Here is a 6,000-nt window from a genome sequence, read left to right as displayed (position 1 = left end):
AGCGGGCACGGAGCAATGGTTCCAAACTACAAGAAAAAGGATTCCACCTAAACATTAGGAAGAACTTCCTGACAGTAAGAGCTGTTCAACAGTGGAATTTGCTGCCAAGGAGTGTGGTGGAGTCTCCTTCTTTGGAGGTCTTTAAGCAGAGGCTTGACAACCATATGTCAGGAGTGCTCGGATGGTGTTTCCTGCTTGGCAGGGGGTTGGACTCGATGGCCCTTGTGGTCTCTTCCAACTCTATGATTCTATGATTCTATGAACCCAGAAATAGTACCTCGGGTTGAGAACTTTGCTTCAGGATGAGAACAGAAATCGTGCAGCGGCAGCGGGAGGCCCCATTAGCTAAAGTGGTGCTTCAGGTTAAGAACAGTTTCAGGTTAAGAACAGACCTTCAGAACGAATTAAGTTCTTAACCCGAGGTACCGCTGTATGACTCTCATCATCCCATCATACTTGGTGGGGATCAGCAGCAACATCTGGAAGGCCACAGTTGTTCCCAGTTCTAAGCCCTTATGCAGTTTGGCTCTCAATTGACTTCTGGAAGCACTGATAACAATTTTCAAGAGGTGGAGGAGTCGGCTATTGATGACTGGTTGGAGGCCAGCAATGTTTCTGAATACCTGTCGCTGGAAACCACAGGGCTAGCAATACACTTGTGCTTGAATCCTGGTTGCATTGGAGAAATTGGAAGGATCTCAAAAGAGAAGATAGACAGGGACTGGAAGGTGTTTAAAGGATACTTGCAAAACTATATTGAAAAATCAGAACTCCTATTAGAATAAACAAGTTCCGTTATAAATACTAAATAAGATGGATAACAATGTGTAACAGAAAAAGAAGCAGAAAACGGGTTTAAATGTTTGTGAAAGAAAGTAACAGAAGTGGAAAGAAATTGCAGTTGAGTAAATTGGAAGTCTAACACAAGGGTGGGGTGAGGGGTAAGGGATGATGGTGGGAAAAAGTAGTATCTGTGGGACTGAGTGTGGGTATGTATGAATATTTTAAAGGATTGTATGAAATGTATGTTTGTATATTCGTAACATGTGTGTATTAATGCTGAATAATAATAATAATAATAATAATAATAATAATAATAATAATAATAATCCTGCTTGCAAATTTCCCACAGGCATCTGGTTGGCTGAGAAAACAGGATGCTGGACTATGTGGGCCATGGGCCTGATTCCATAGGCTCTTGTTATGGTGTGGGTTTAAAGATGTGTTCCAGCCTTTCCCAGAATGTGGTTTCTACAAGGACTGTTCTTCTGGAACTGTTGCAAGCTTCCCCCTCACTTCCCCAGGGATAAGGCCTATTCAGGCCTGGTGGAGCAGAGGCAATAAGATGTCAAAGCCCTTTGGGAAACCCCACAAAGGACACCACAATGACTTCCTTGTTGAAACTCTTATGAGAATTCTCCAGCAGCCCAGGACTTTCCTTATGTTGGCCTATGGCGCCACCTGCCATTCAGAACGGGCACCACAACTAAATCTTACCTGGTGGCGTTGTGCATGACCGTATCTCATTTAAAGCAGAATCCTATCACTTTAACAAGGGGTCAGCAAGGTTTATCTTGCCTGGGCCGGATCGGTCCCATGGAGATCCCTCCGTGGGCCGGATCGTGTGCGCATGTGAGTGTGCGCACCCGTGATTTTTGGCGTCTGCGTCTGTGCGCCTGCAATTTTCAGTGCCTGTGCAGACGTGATTTCCGGCACTGAGGAAGCGAGTCCCCATGCGGCGCTGCACCAGTTTAGCGCAGCATGCAAGTGGGCATCTCAAATTGGGCGGCTCTTGGGCTGGTCAAACGACCTCCCTGGGACACTTCCAGCCCATGGGCCTTGGTTTGCTGACCCCTGACTTCAACAGTCATGGTTGACCCAGAAACAATTATGGGAAGCGTAGTTTAAAAGGTGCTGAGAAACATTAAAAAGGTAAAGGTAAAGGTATCCCTGACCATTAGGTCCAGTCACGGACGACTCTGGGGTTGCAGCGCTCATCTCGCTTTATTGGCCGAGGGAGCCGGCGTACAGCTTCCGGGTCATGTGGCCAGCATGACTAAGCCACTTCTGGCGAACCAGAGCAGCGCACGGAAATGCCGTTTACCTTCCCACCAGAGCAGTACCTATTTATCTACTTGCACTTTGACGTGCTTTCAAACTGCTAGGTGGGCAGGAGCAGGGACCAAGCAATGGGAGCTCACCCCGTCAAGGGGATTCGAACTGCCAACCTTCTGATCAGCAAGTCCTAGGCTCTGTGGTTTAGACCACAGTGCCACCTGCTTCCCTCTGAGAAACAGTAGGAGCCCCGTATCTCTCTCGCAGAACTACAGTTCCCAGAGGGGTTCAACCATTAATCCCCTTTCCCGAGGAAATCCAAGAACTGAGAGACCTCCTAAATCCTCTCAGCACCCTTTACAAACTACAGTTCCCAGGACTCTCTGAGAGAAGCCATAACTATCTGAAGTGGAATGACAGTAAGGTAAAGGTAAAGGGACCCTGACCATTAGGTCCAGTTGTGACCGACTCTGGGGTTGCGGTGCTCATCTTGCTTTATTGGCCAAGGGAGCGGGTGTACAGCTTCCGGGTCATGTGGCCAGCATGACAAAGCCACTTCTGGCAAACCAGAGCAACACACGGAAACGCTGTTTACCTTCCCACTCTAGTGGTACCTATTTATCTACTTGCACTTTGAGGTGCTTTCGAACTGCTAGGTGGGCAGGAGCAGGGACCGAGCAACGGGAGCTCACCCCGTCGTGGGGATTCGAACTGCCAACCTTCTGATCGGCAAGTCCTAGGCTCTGTGGTTTAACCCACAGCGCCACCCGCGTCCCACGGAATGACAGTGCTTCAGCTTAATAGTTGGATGGGACCTAGCCAGCTTCCTTCTCCCCATTGTTGTTGTTGGCATTTGTCTCGAGAGACAACGGAGTGTGCGTCCGGGGGGTGAAGTAAAACTGCTGTGCTAACAGCACCAAAGTGACCTCTCCGGGGTGCAAGCCTGGGCTGTGTGTCTGGAGATCCTGGGCTGCCCAGATGACCTCCTCTCTGCCTCACTGATGTGGTCCAAAGGAAAGCAGAGCAAGATGTTTGGCACCAGATCGGCTGCAGGAGTTGCCGGAAGGAGGAGTACAAGGCACCATCCAACCGTCTTAGGGTCAGAGTTGTCCTTCATGGGCTACCTTCCCAGGTAGATGAGCCCCATCTGCCCTAGAATGGTTGTTGTGGCTTTGAAAGGGCTCTGCTCCCCAAATGGGCTCTGCTGAGATTTTGATCAGTGTATGGTCCTCTTATCAATTTGTTTGTTTGTTTAGTCTTAGAAAGGTAAAAGGTAAAGGACTCCTGGACGGTTATGTCCTGTCAAAGGCAACTATGGGGTTGTGGCACTCATTTTGCTTTCAGGCCAAGGGAGCAGGCGTTTGTCCACAGACAGATTTCCAGGTCATGTGGCCAACATGACTAAACTTCTTCTGGAGCAACGGAACACCAGAGTGCACGGAAACACCGTTTACCTTCCCGCCAGAGTGGTACTTATTTACCTACTTGCACTGGTGTGCTTTCGAACTGCTAGGTTGGCAGGAGCTGGGACAGAGCAACGGGAGCTCACTCTGTCACGGGGATTTGAACCGCCAACCTTCTGATCAGCAAGCCCAAGAGGCTCAGTGGTTTAGACCACAGCGCCACTCATGCAATGTTAGACTACGGCCTCGGGGACCAAAGGTCAAACCCCCACTTAGCCATGAAACTCCCTGGGTGACCTTGCACCAGACACTCACCCTCAGCCTAACCAAACTCACAGGACTGTCTTGAGGCTACAAAGGGGAGATGCCATCTGCAAAGTTGATGAGCACCCCAATGTTGTTTTAAGTTAACACAACATGCAATGCCAAACCAAGTACTGAAACATCCACACCCCTTCCTTCCACCTCCAACACTTTCTTCTGCACACAAAATAACAATGAACTCATAATTCAAGGAAACATGACCTCTCCATATTGCAAAAGATTAGTCTGAAGCCAGTTCTGTCCAGCGGCCATATTACATCACTTGGCCCTCTTAAGTGATGTTCCCAATACATTTTTTGATGGAAATTGCTCTTTAAAAATAAACAAATGCCAATTTAACTTATTTTCATCACATTTATTTGTTCTGATGCGTTCAGACTCCCCTTCTGACAAAGCGAGCCTTGTTTGTTTTTCTTTCTGCGCTGAAATCTTCCAAGGCCCTTGTTTTGCTGATGTTTCCCCTGGCTGTGATTCTGAGATTTTGGCAGCAAAGCTATATAACAAGAAGAGAAGGTTTTCAGCTGGCAGCGTTGCATCATGGGTAACGAGTACACCACAAGGGCATTTAGGCACAGACTGAGATATTGCATTTAGAAGCGGGGACACTTCTGTCCTTAGCATTTCAGCAACTTGGCTGCTGTCCAGAGCATCGCTTTGCACCATGCGGTGCTTTGGCAGGGAAAATGGAAGCACCGCTCTCATTGCAACTGCCCTGTTCCAAGTTCTTTGCTGCCCTGAAGTGTATTGCCACTCTGGGCTCCTGCAGGATGAGCAGGAATGAATTAAATGTGTCGTGCTGCTGCATGAACTGCTTGGGGGCAGCGAGAGAGAAGGGGAGGGAGCCACAGGTTAAAAGGGCAGCGTGACATTGCCACAGGGATCATCTTTGGAAAATGGAAAACAAACAGAGCTGCTTTAGACATGTGTGGGGTGCCTAAATTATACCAGCCTCTCTACGCCTGATTTGCTACCAGGCCAAGTTCAGGGAGTTGTTGGCGCTAACATATAAAGCCCTTTGCAGCTCAATAACAGGTTCCCTTGTCCCTGGTAAACGGCCTTGGCCCAGGATACCCGAAGGAGCGTCTCCACTCCCATCAATTTGCCCGGACCCTGAGGCCCAGCTCCGAGGACCTTCTGGCGGTTCCCTCCCTGCGAAAAGTGAGGTTACAGGGAACCAGGCAGAGGGCTTTCTCGGTGGTGGCGCCTGCTCTGTGGAATGCCTACCCACCAACTACCTGACTTTTAGAAGACATCTGAAGGCAGCCCTGTTTAGGGAAGTTTGTAATGTTTGATGTTTTATCGTGTTTTTATTATTTTGTTGGGAGCCGCCCAGAGTGGCTGGGGAGACCGGGACAGATGGGCAGGGTATAAGTAATAGATTATATTATTGTTGTTGTTCTACACCAGCAGTTCTCAACCTGTGGGTCCCCAGATGTTGGACTACAACTCCCATCATCCCTGAGCTCTGGCCTTGCTAGCTAGGGATGATGGGAGTTGTAGTTCAACAACATCTGGGGACCCACAGGTTGAGAACAGCTTGAGAAAGGCTGTTCTACACCCTTTAGTAGATTGCTGCAGCTGGCCAAGCATCAATCTGAAAACTAGCTCTTTTGAACCAGGCAGAGGGCCTGCTCGGTAGTTGGGTAGGGAATCAGGCAGAGGGCCTTCTCGGTAGTGGCGACCTCCCTGTGGAACGCCCTCCCACCAGATGTCAAAGAGAACAACTACCAGACTTTCAGAAGACATCTGAAGGCAGCCCTGTTTAGGGAAGCTTTTAATGTTTGATGGATTACAGTATTTTAATGCTTTTTTGGAAGCTGCCCAGAGTGGCAGGGGAAGCCCAGCCAGATGGGCGGGGGATAAATAATAAATTATTATTATTTTGCTCTACCCATCTTTACAAAACTCAGGCATGTCTACAGTGCCCCACCACCAACAAGCTGGGCATCATGGATGCCTGCGGGAACGGGTACCAGTCGCTGGATGCCATGGGAGGAGAGAGGGCTCGTGTGCTCAGGTGCTGCTTGCTGGTTTCCCACAGTCATTATTTGGTCTTCCACTGTGAGAACAGGATGCTGGACTGCTGGGATCACTGACCAGATATAGCAGGCTCTTCTTACATTCTTATGGGGTGATGGGAGAGGTGTTCCACCCACTCCAGACGAACCATAACCCCCCATTTTCCAGCTTTCATTAAGGAGGAGAGAGAATACACCAC

At 49.0% G+C, this 6,000-nt stretch overlaps 1 long non-coding RNA gene across 1 annotated transcript in view; it reads left to right on the top strand.

The window, feature by feature from the left end:
- The first annotated feature begins 255 nt into the window (after positions 1-255).
- The window catches only part of LOC310831366, a 136,652-nt gene continuing 130,907 nt past the window's right edge, over positions 256-6,000 (top strand). The window contains exon 1 of the long non-coding RNA XR_014557813.1: positions 256-362. This is a non-coding gene — a long non-coding RNA (uncharacterized lncRNA). The remainder of the gene's footprint in view (positions 363-6,000) is intronic.

This window comes from Podarcis gaigeae (assembly GCF_964106915.1).
Source record: "Podarcis gaigeae genome assembly, chromosome: 14".
In the NCBI taxonomy this organism is placed as follows: Eukaryota; Metazoa; Chordata; class Lepidosauria; order Squamata; family Lacertidae; genus Podarcis; species Podarcis gaigeae.
This window is presented reverse-complemented; position numbering and strand designations above follow the sequence as displayed.